This window comes from Microcaecilia unicolor, chromosome 3, assembly GCF_901765095.1.
Source record: "Microcaecilia unicolor chromosome 3, aMicUni1.1, whole genome shotgun sequence".
In the NCBI taxonomy this organism is placed as follows: Eukaryota; Metazoa; Chordata; class Amphibia; order Gymnophiona; family Siphonopidae; genus Microcaecilia; species Microcaecilia unicolor.
The window spans coordinates 401,897,129-401,907,765 of record NC_044033.1 but is presented as its reverse complement, the minus strand read 5'-3'; the positions used below and the strand labels follow the sequence as shown (position 1 = coordinate 401,907,765).

Here is a 10,637-nt window from a genome sequence, read left to right as displayed (position 1 = left end):
GAGATGGTTCTCCACAGAGGTGTGTTTTAGGAGGTTGTTTTTTTGTTTGTTTGTTTGTTTTCTTTATGTACGGGCTGCTGCTGCTGAATAGAAGCAGCAGCAGCCGCCGGACAGAGTTTGTATTAGCGGTCGCGGGTGGCGAGGCGGTTGATGGGGGGGAGGGGCTTGGTGAAGCGGTGGGGGAGGGGTTGGGTGATGCGGCGAGGAGGGAAGGGGGTAGGGGCTTTCTGATGCCCCGTTGCACGGGTTGTTGTGGCGATGCGGCGGGGGGGCACTTAGAGGTGCATCGTCGAGGTGTGTGTTTGTGTGTTTATGTGTGTGTTTGCGTGTTTATGTGTGTGTGTTTATGTGTTTGCGTTTGTGTGTGTGTTTGTGTGTGTGTGTGTTTATGTGTGTGTGTTTGTGTGTGTGTGTGTGTTTCTGTGTGTGTTTCTGTGTGTGTGTTTGTGTTTGTGTGTGTGTGTGTGTGTTTATGTGTGTGTGTTTGCGTGTTTATGTGTGTGTTTGCGTGTGTGTGTTTATGTGTGTGTGTGTGTGTTTGTGTGTGTGTTTGTGTGTGTGTTTGTGTGTGTGTGTTTATGTGTGTTTGTGTGTGTGTTTGTGTGTGTGTGTTTGCGTGTGTGTGTTTTTGTGTGTGTGTTTGTGTGTGTGTGTGTTTGCATGTGTGTTTATGTGTGTGTGTTTGCGTGTGTGTGTTTATGTGTTTGTGTGTATGTGTTTGTGTGTGTGTGTCTGTATGTGTGGGGGGGTTGCGGGTGGCTTTTGTGGTCGTGTGGTTGGGGAGTTTGCCAGCAGTCTGTAGCGATTCCTAGGCGGGGGGGGGGGGGGGGGTTGTGGAAACACTCCCCCTGCCTGGGTCGTTGTTTGTTGGAGGGGGTTGCCAGTTGGTAGGGGTGCCTTTATGGATCCCTTTACTCTCTGTGTTCCGCCCTCGAGGGCGGGGCACAGAGACATAGTGAGTTGGATGGCTTCACCACCATGAACTTACGAACTGTTTAGGGATTTTGCAGATGGCTTCAGCAGATTGTCTTCAGAATGTTGAGGTAGCGTTTTATGTACAGATGGGGCGTGGCTGAGGGCGGGTCTATGAGTGAGGGTGACTGGTCCTAGCCTATGAAGACTACAGGATTTTTGTGCTTCTCTGCCTTGGAGTGAGCTTCTCTGCCTTGGAGTGAGCTTCAGAACGTTCAAGGTGGGATTTATTAATATAGATGGGGCATGGCTGAGGGCGGGTCTATGAGTGAGGGTGACTGGTCCTAGCCTATGAAGACTACAGGATTTTTGTGCTTCTCTGCCTTGGAGTGAGCTTCAGAACGTTCAAGGTGGGATTTATTAATATAGATATTTCAAACACAGCTGATAATAGGAGCTTAGCGGAGATTGGATGGCAGAGCCGATGCTGGGAGGCGGGACTGGTGGTTGGGAGGTGGGGCTAGTGCTGGGCAGACTTATACGATCTGTGCCCTGAAAAAAGACAGATACAAATCAAGGTAAGGTATACACGAAAAGTAGCACATATGAGTTATCTTGTTGGGCAGACTGGATGGACCATGCAGGTCTTTTTCTGCCGTCATCTACTATGTTACTGTTATTACCTTGAATGTGGCTGAAAGAGGGCATTGTACACCATTCTGCCAGCTCTGACCTACTGCTAATCTAAGTACCAGGGATACTCTTTGCCAGTGGAGCACAACCTCTGATCTGCAGTTAACTGTGAGTAAACGTGCTTCTTCAAACAAAGGACTTTTTCAAAGAGATTAGACTTCAGGTGTCAACTGGTGTGCTAAGGTTATACAGCAGCAACAAGTCCTAGAGGCCTGCGTGTATGCAGGTCCCTGGAGCACTTTTAGTGGGTACCGCAGTGCACTAAAGGTAGGCACGGACCCAGGCCCATCCCCCCCTACCTGTAACACTTGTGCTGGTAATGGAAGCCCTCCAAAACCCACTGTACCCACATGTAGTTGCCCTCTTCACCCCTAAGAGCTTTGGTAGTGTTGTACATTTGTGGGTAGTGGGTTTTGGGGGGGGGGGGTGGGGGGGCTCAACACCCAAAGTAAAGGAAACTATGCATGTGGGAGGTTTTTCTGAAGTCCACCACACTGACCCCTAGGGTGCCCAGCTGGTGTCCTGGCATGTCAGGGGGACCAGTGTGCTACAAATGCTGGCTCCTCCCACGACCAAATGCCTTGGATTTTGCCGGGTTGGAAATGGCCGGCATTTGTTTCCATTATCGCTGAAAAACAAACCCGGCCATCTCAAACCCGGCAAACTCCAAGGCATTTGGCCAGGCTAAACTGTATTATCGAAAAAAAAGATGACCGGCCATCTTTTTCAATAATATGGTTCCGGCCAGCTGTAGCGCCGCCGCCAACATAGATCACCGGCGACCTATTTGGCCGGCGACGTTCGATTATGCCCCTCCACGTTACTATGTAATAGAAAAACTGACTAGAAAAAAGGATTTTTCCATAGTTGACTCAGCTTAATTAATTAATTACAAAGTATTGGTGCCTTTTCTAGCTTTAACCTTTCCTTTTTCAATAGGACTATCACCAGTAAAAGAACCTCCGGATCTGCTGTTTTCTGATAGAAATACTGCTGCCCAATTTATTATTGCCTAATGAAGACCAGAATTTATTAAACTGATATTACATCCTTACAGTTGGGTACAGTTCTGGAAACCACATTTTTCTGCATCCTTGCCCCCAACGTACCACTAGCAGTTCAGGTACAGCATTTTCTCTTTTGGTAGTGATCAGGGGCGTAGCTACGGGTGGGCCTGGATGGGCCCAGGCCCACCCAGTTTAGCCTCAGGCCCGCCCCACCCAGAAGCAGAGTCTGTCAGCTCCCGGACCCCGACAACAGCTTGCCACCGCCGATCGCGATTCCGTCTACCCCTCTCTTCCTCCCTCCCTCCGGCGCTGCAGTCTTTAATCTATCTAGGATCCCGGCAGCATTAGCGATGTATCCACGCTGCCTTCGCACGCTGGCAGCGTGGATACATCGCTAATGCTGCCGGGATCCCAGGTAGATTACTGCAGTGCCGGAGGGAGGGAGGAAGAGAAGGGTAGACGGAATCGCGCGATCCTGGACCTCGCGGGCGGGTGCCTTTGCACTGCCCCGGAAGCCTTCTCCGGGGCAGTGCGAAGGCAGCGTGGATTCATGCTGCATGCCTGGATCCCAGGTAGATTACTATCTGCAGGCAGCACCAGAGGGAGGAAGAGAGGGGTAGACAGAATCGTGCAATCCTGGACCTTGCGGGCAGGCAGGCGGGGTGCAACTTGATCTGGGAGAAGGGCACAGCAGAGGTAGGGGTGGTGAGCAGAGTGAGGTAAGGAGCAGGAGATGGATGGGACAAGGAGGGGTGGTGAGCAGAGGGAAGGAGCAGGAGATGGAGGGGACTAGGAGGGGTCGTGAGCAAAGGGAAGGAGCAGGAGATGGATGGGACTAGGAGGGGTGGTAAGCAGAGGGTGGATGGTGTTGGAATGTATTGTATTTAACATGCATTGCCTGTCAGAAATGTTTTTTCTCTGTGATTACTCTGTGACCTCTGATGTGAATTACTTAGAGAGGTCACACCTATGCAACTTCCTGTGGGGGTTAGACACAGCACATGGAGCTCATGATCTCTCCTAGCTGAGGATCTATGGTGGTGTGAGCATCCATTACCATCTTAGCACATGGAAAGAGCTGATAATCCAAATGTATAGTATTATGTATATATAAGTCTGTCTGAATATAATCTAACTACAAACTGTGAGTAAACAGATGTTTTGTTACTTCAACTTTAAAGTGACTCAGCAGTGAATTATTCTGGGGTGTATGAGAGAGATGAAGAAAAGAAATTAACATTTCTAAAGCTGAAGCTGTGTGTACTAAAATCTGCTAATTATTTACTACAAATAATCCAACAGATGGGACTTGGAGAAATGGGGCACAGCAGAGGGAAGGAGCAGGAGATGGATGGGAGGGCAGGACCCAGGGAGAGAGGAGAAATTGCTGGACATGGAGGGAAGGGCAGGGGAGAGAGGAGAATTGCTGGGTATGGATGGATAGAAGGGGGCAGGGGAGAGAAGAGAATTGCTGGGTATGGATGGATGGAGGGGAGAGGAGAGTTGCTGGACATGGGTGGATGGAGGGGAGGGAAGAGGAGAGAGGAAGGTTGCTGGACATGGGTGGATGGAGAGGAGGGGATAGGAGAGTGGAAGGTTGCTGGACATGGATGGAGGGAAGGGCAGGAGACAAGAGGGTTGCTGGACATGGATGGAGGAGAGCGAAGGGAGAGAGAAGAAATGCTGGACATGGATAGAGGGGATGGAAGAGTGAGGAAGGAGATGAGATGAGGGGAAAGGAAGAGAGGAGAAAAACTGCACATGGATGAAGAAAATAGGCAGAAGCTGGATCCACTGGACAGTCAAGTCTGCGGAGGACCCAGCTTTTACTTACAGATACTTACGGATATAGAGCAAGAAATTAAGAAGAAAGGCATAAAGTAAAGAAATGGAAAGGAAGCCCTGGAAATGGAGTTAAGAGGACAGATAGCAGCAGAATCAGATACTGGGCCAGCATGATCAGAAAAAAAAAGTCACCAGACAACAAAGGTAGAAAAAAAATCATTTTATTTTCATTATAGTGCTTGGAATATGTCCACTTTGAGAATCAGGTGCTCAACGTTAAAAGTTTATATTTATTTATTTATTTATTTTATTTATTTATTTATTTATTGCATTTGTATCCCACATTTTCCCACCTTTTTGCGGGTTCAGTGTGGCTTACAATATGAGTTAAATGTTGGAAATACAATTTGTTACAGATTGGTTATGGATTACATTTTGCATAATTATGCGAAACAATTGAAGTGTCGTTGGGAGTGTAACAATGGAGCACAAACATTGAAACATTGGAAGGAAACAATGGTAGCTTAGAGGGCGATAAGAAGGCATAAAGACATATGATATATATCTTTCTGTGATTGAAGGTATGAATGATGTGATATTACGGGAATGATTTTTATGGCATTTTATCCCACATTAAACATGAATTAGATTGGAACCTGGGATCATTTGTTTTTTTTTTTTTTTCCTGGAGAGAGTAATGCATTGCCTTCCCCCCCCCCCCCCCCCCCCCCCCCCAGGCTCTCTCCCCGGCTATAGCCAGCTCTGCAATTTTGTATGTAAGAGACATTCCCTACTCGAAAGAGCTTACAATCCAATCAAGATAGACAAACATGAAAAATAACGGATAAGAGTATTACTTAAGGAGGGAATGTTAAAACAGACATGGGTACTAAACAAATTAATAGGAGTTAGGACTTAAAAGCATTCTCACAAAGGTGGGCTTTTAGCCTACATTGAAGAAGGCCAGAGCTGCAGCTTGATGTACTGATTCAGGAAGTCTTTTCCAGGTATATGGTGCAGCAAGATAAAAGGAACAGATTCTGAAGTTGGCAGTGGAGGAAAGAATACAGATAAGAGAGATTTACCCAATGAATGGAGTTCTCAGGGAGGAGTGTAGGGAGAGATAAGAGTGGAGAGGTACTGAGGAGCTGCATAGTGAATGCACTTGTAAGTCAATTAGAGGAGATTGAATTGTATGCAGAAACAGATAGGGAGACAATGAAGAGACTTGAGGAGAGGGCTAATATGAGCATAGTGAAAATGGTGGAATATAAGTCATGTAGTAGAATTTTGAACAGATTGAAAGGGATAGAGATGGCTTAGTGGGAGACCTGTGAGAAGCAAGTTGCAGTAGTCTAGGCGAGAGATAATGAGTGTGGATAAAGGTTTTGGTAGTGTGCTCAGAAAGGAAGGGATAGATTTTAGTGATGTTATAGAGAAAGAAATGACAGGTTTTAGCAGTCTGTTGGATATGTGCAGAGAAAGAAAGAGAGGAGTCAAAGATGACGCCAAGGTTATGAGCTGATGAGACAGGGAGGATGAGAGAGTGTTATCCACAGCGATAAAGAATGGGGGAAGAGGAAAGGTGGTTTTAGGGGGAAAGATAAGAAGCTCAGTCTTGGTCATGTTTAGTTTCAGATGGCGGTGAATTATCCAGGTAGCAAAGTCAGATAGGTAGGCTGATACTTGTGCCTGGATTACTACTACTACTACTACTACTTAACATTTCTAGAGCGCTACTAGGGTTACGCAGCGCTGTACAATTTAACAAAGAGAGACAGTCCCTGCTCAAAGAGCTTACAATCTAATAGACAAGTGAACGGTCGGTCCGATAGGGGCAGTCAAATTGGGGCAGTCTGGATTCACTGAACGGTAAGGGTTAGGTGCCGAACGCAGCATTGAAGAGGTGGGCTTTAAGCAAAGACTTGAAGACGGGCAGGGAGGGGGCTTGGCGTAAGGGTTCAGGAAGGTTGTTCCAAGCATAGGGTGAGGCGAGGCAGAATGAGCGGAGCCTGGAGTTGGCGGCGGTGGAGAAGGGCACTGAGAGGAGGGATTTATCCTGTGAACGGAGGTTACGGGCGGGAACGTAAGGGGAGATGAGGGTAGAGAGGTAGTGAGGGGCAGCAGACTGAGTGCATTTGTAGGTAAGAAGGAGAAGCTTGAATTGAATGCGGTATCCGATCGGAAGCCAGTGAAGTGACCTGAGGAGAGGGGTGATATGAGTATATCGGTTCTGGCGGAATATGAGACGTGCAGCAGAGTTCTGAACAGACTGAAGGGGGGATAGATGGCTAAGTGGGAGGCCGGTGAGGAGTAAGTTGCAGTAGTCCAGGCGAGAGGTAATGAGAGCGTGGACGAGAGTTCGGGTGGGGCAGAGAGGAAAGGGCGAATTTTGCTGATGTTAAAGAGGAAGAAGCGACAGGTCTTGGCTATCTGCTGGATATGCGCAGAGAAGGAGAGAGAGGAGTCAAAGATGACTCCGAGGTTGCGGGCAGATGAGACGGGGAGGATGAGGGTGTTATCAACTGAGATAGAAAGTGGAGGAAGAGGAGAAGTGGGTTTTGGTGGAAAGACGATAAGCTCGGTCTTGGACATGTTCAGTTTCAGGTGGCGGTTGGACATCCAGGCAGCAATGTCGGATAAGCAGGCCGATACCTTTGCCTGGGTCTCCGCGGTGATGTCTGGTGTGGAGAGATACAGTTGGGTGTCATCAGCATAGAGATGATATTGGAAACCATGAGATGAGATCAGGGAGCCCAGGGAAGAGGTGTAGATTGAGAAGAGAAGGGGTCCAAGGACCGATCCCTGGGGAACACCAACAGATAAGGGGATGGGGGTGGAGGAAGATCCATGAGAGTGAACTTTGAAGGTGCGGTGGGAGAGATAGGAGGAGAACCAGGAGAGGACAGAGCCCTGGAACCCAAATGAGGACAGTGTGGCAAGAAGTAAGTCATGATTGACAGTGTCAAAAGCGGCGGATAGATCCAGGAGGATGAGGATGGAGTAGTGGCCTCTGGATTTGGCAAGGAACAGGTCATTACAGACTTTAGAAAGTGCTGTTTCTGTCGAGTGAAGAGGGCGAAAACCGGATTGAAGCGGATCAAGGATGGCATGAGAGGAGAGAAAATCAAGGCAGCGGCTGTGGACTGCGCGCTCAAGTGTCTTGGAGAGGAAGGGTAGGAGGGAGATGGGGCGGTAGTTGGAGGGACAGGTAGGGTCTAGTGATGGTTTTTTGAGGAGTGGCGTAACTACAGCATGCTTGAAGGTGTCGGGGACAGTTGCAGTGGAGAGAGAGAGGTTGAGGATATGACAGATGGAGGGGGTGATAGTAGGAGAGATGGTGTTAAGTAAGTTGGTGGGGATGGGATCAGAGGAACAAGTGGTGCATTTTGAGGAGGAAAGAAGGCAGGCGGTTTCCTCCTCGGAGATATCAGGAAAGGAGGAGAAGGAGGTCTGGGTTGGTTGGTTGAGGGAGAGGGTTGAAGGGTGAAGAGGAGGAGGTGGCTTGGTAGTGATTAAAGACAAAGTGTCTAGGATCAGGGCTTTGCAGCAGCAGAATGGTGGTGGTCCGCCAGTCGACATCCAGATGACACCTGCTGAAGAGCTGGTGAACACCACCCTGCTCCTGGATACCATGATTGGGGTGCCGGAATGGTTTGATACATGTGATCAGCCAGAAGTCGGTAAGTGGTCTATTTGCAGGATGTGTTTCTGTACTGATGTGGGTTGTTGACATATGTAAGTATATACTTTCATTTCCCAATTTTCTTGCCAGTGCCATGTCCAGAGGAGGTGCCCTACATCCCTGTATCAGTACCAGGCGAAGTCCCTGTACCAGGCAAAGGTCGAGGACAGGAGCGAGTGGAGGAAGCGGTCGCCTGTTCACGCTCTCCCACATCTTGGCAAGCCAGTTCCATGGGGTTGAGCTCTGTGTTGTCAGAATGTATGTCTGAGAATATACAGGGGACACTGGGCAGTACCAGCAGGGAACCCACCTCTGCAGGTGGGTCCCTTTCAGTGGAGTCCTCCACATGTAGGCTAAGTGTTGTGGGAGAGATGCTGGTAAGTGACAGTGTTGATTCCCCTGTACTGTTATCCCATGATGCTGGGGGACAGTGTATCTCATCTATTAACAGTATGTTGGAAAGGCAGAGAGACTGGAACCATGGTACATAGTGATTCCTCAAGAGCATCTTGCGAGAGATGCATCTCATCTGTTGTTCTGTCGATCATCTCAGAAGTGAGATGTGTGACGAAATGCGGGAGATGTGAACCGAGATGCTCAACGGGATGTGGAAGATAGTCACTGAGATTCGGAGGTTGGCTGACATCATGTGCTGGAACACCATCCAAACTGTGTCCATAGTTTACAAGGCGAGCCCCTTTCCACCTGTGCCCTTTCTAGGCAGCTTTTTGTGTCTGTTGTCATTCTGTTTGTATTTTGCACAGGAACTTGGAAAGCTGGACCACAGGGCCCTATCCCAATTGTCCTGTACCATATTTCTTGCCCCAGTGTTCTGTGAGCCAAGGTTTATGTCTTTGGTAGGTAGAGTCCCATATTTTCCATGACTGCAAGCAAAAAAGACTAGTCTGGCCGCAATCTACACTCTTGTTCTATATATGCAGATCTGCATGAAATGAGGAACAGTGCACACTATTCCCCCTATCCTGTGTCCCAGACACCATCGACACACTGTAAGAGTTGTCTCCCCATTTCCCTTTCCTATCCATCGGTGAATGACTGCATGAAATACTGATTTTCGTTCCTCTCCCTACTGGCACAAGACAACAGTCTATGCATATACCCAGGGGGTATGGTAGGTTGTTTCACAATTTTATTTCCCCACACCCTTGCTTCCATGCGTGTGTGTGTCTAACATTTCTCCTCTTTTGTACAGGTTCACATGGAGCATGGAACAGTGCTCCTGTTTCAAACCAGCATGTCTGCGGTGTTCCACCGCACATTACATCCAGGCAAGGTAACAATTGCCACACATTCCTGCTCTTTGCCATCCTGGCATCTGTTGGTTCTGCTACTCCCTCTAATTCTCTTTCTTGCCCTCACAAGTGAATGCCTAATGCTTCAACAGACCAACAATGTCCATGGAAAGTATCCATGGTAGGACTGTCTTATGTTTGCATCACACCTCTGGTGACTCACAATTTTTCCTTTGTTTTTTTTGTTGTTGTCTTGTTTTTTCTTTGAAAGTGTACAAGAAGCCAGGAACAGCATTGTGGATTCAACACAGCAGGGCACAGTGGCACAAGGTATGTTCTGTTACTTCTGCCTTTCATTTCCCATTCATTTCATGTGTTGCTTTTCCGCTATAAGTAGTAGTAGTAGTAGTAGTAGTACTGCCTTGATGCAATTTCCCCAGCTCTCCCACCCACAGGTACTGTTTACATACTTGTAGACACCCATGCTATGCTCTAATATGCATTCTTTTTCCCCTTATGCAGGTCTCCATGAAGCCAGAGCAACCCTGTATTCCTCAAATGACACCCACCCTCTAACTTCACCAAACATATGAGCGGAGTGGTCATGTGCATATCTAAATATTTTTTCCCTCCTTGTATGATGTTCCTGTCTCGTTCATATAAATACATTTTTGGGTTTCCTCATTTCCATGATGTTCTTGCCGGGTTTATAAAAATAAATTTTTGGTTTTCTCATTTCCTTGATGTTCTCGTTGCGTTTATATTTATACATTTTTGGTTTCCTCATTTCAATGATGTTCGTGTCACATTTATATTAATAAAAGTTTGGTTTACTCATTTTCATGATGGTCTTGTCACATTTATATAAAGATTTGTTTTTTTTCCACATTCTGGGGCATCCTTAAGAGATGGGCGTCCTCAGCCAATAATGGAAAAAGAAGGGCGTCCCTGACGAGTATTTGGTCGACTTTACTTGGTCCGTTTTTTTTCATGACCAAGCCTCAAAAAGGTGCCTGAACTGACCAGATGACCACCAGAGAGAATCGGGGATGATCTCCCCTTACTCCCCCAGTGAAGAATTGCTTTGCATAACTGCTTTATACAAACTGCTGAGATTTTGGGACCTTTTGGGGTTTTGTTTTGAATACTATGCTGTTGAACTGCTATGCTTCTTGAGAAATGCTGGGGTGGGAACTACCTTTGGAGGAGAAGTTGACACAAAGGGATTACAATAAAGTATAATGATCTGACCTTGTGGAGTGCTGTATGCTCTTTAGCAATGGATTACAGCACGCAGTTCAG

The 10,637-nt window shown here is 47.4% G+C and overlaps 1 long non-coding RNA gene across 1 annotated transcript; it reads left to right on the top strand.

Moving 5' to 3' along the window:
• The first annotated feature begins 7,916 nt into the window (after nt 1-7,916).
• Nucleotides 7,917-10,132, top strand: LOC115467074. The gene is made up of 3 exons (XR_003941639.1): nt 7,917-9,376; nt 9,607-9,665; nt 9,858-10,132. It is a non-coding gene; the product is annotated as an uncharacterized LOC115467074 (long non-coding RNA).
• The last annotated feature ends 505 nt before the right edge of the window (nt 10,133-10,637 follow it).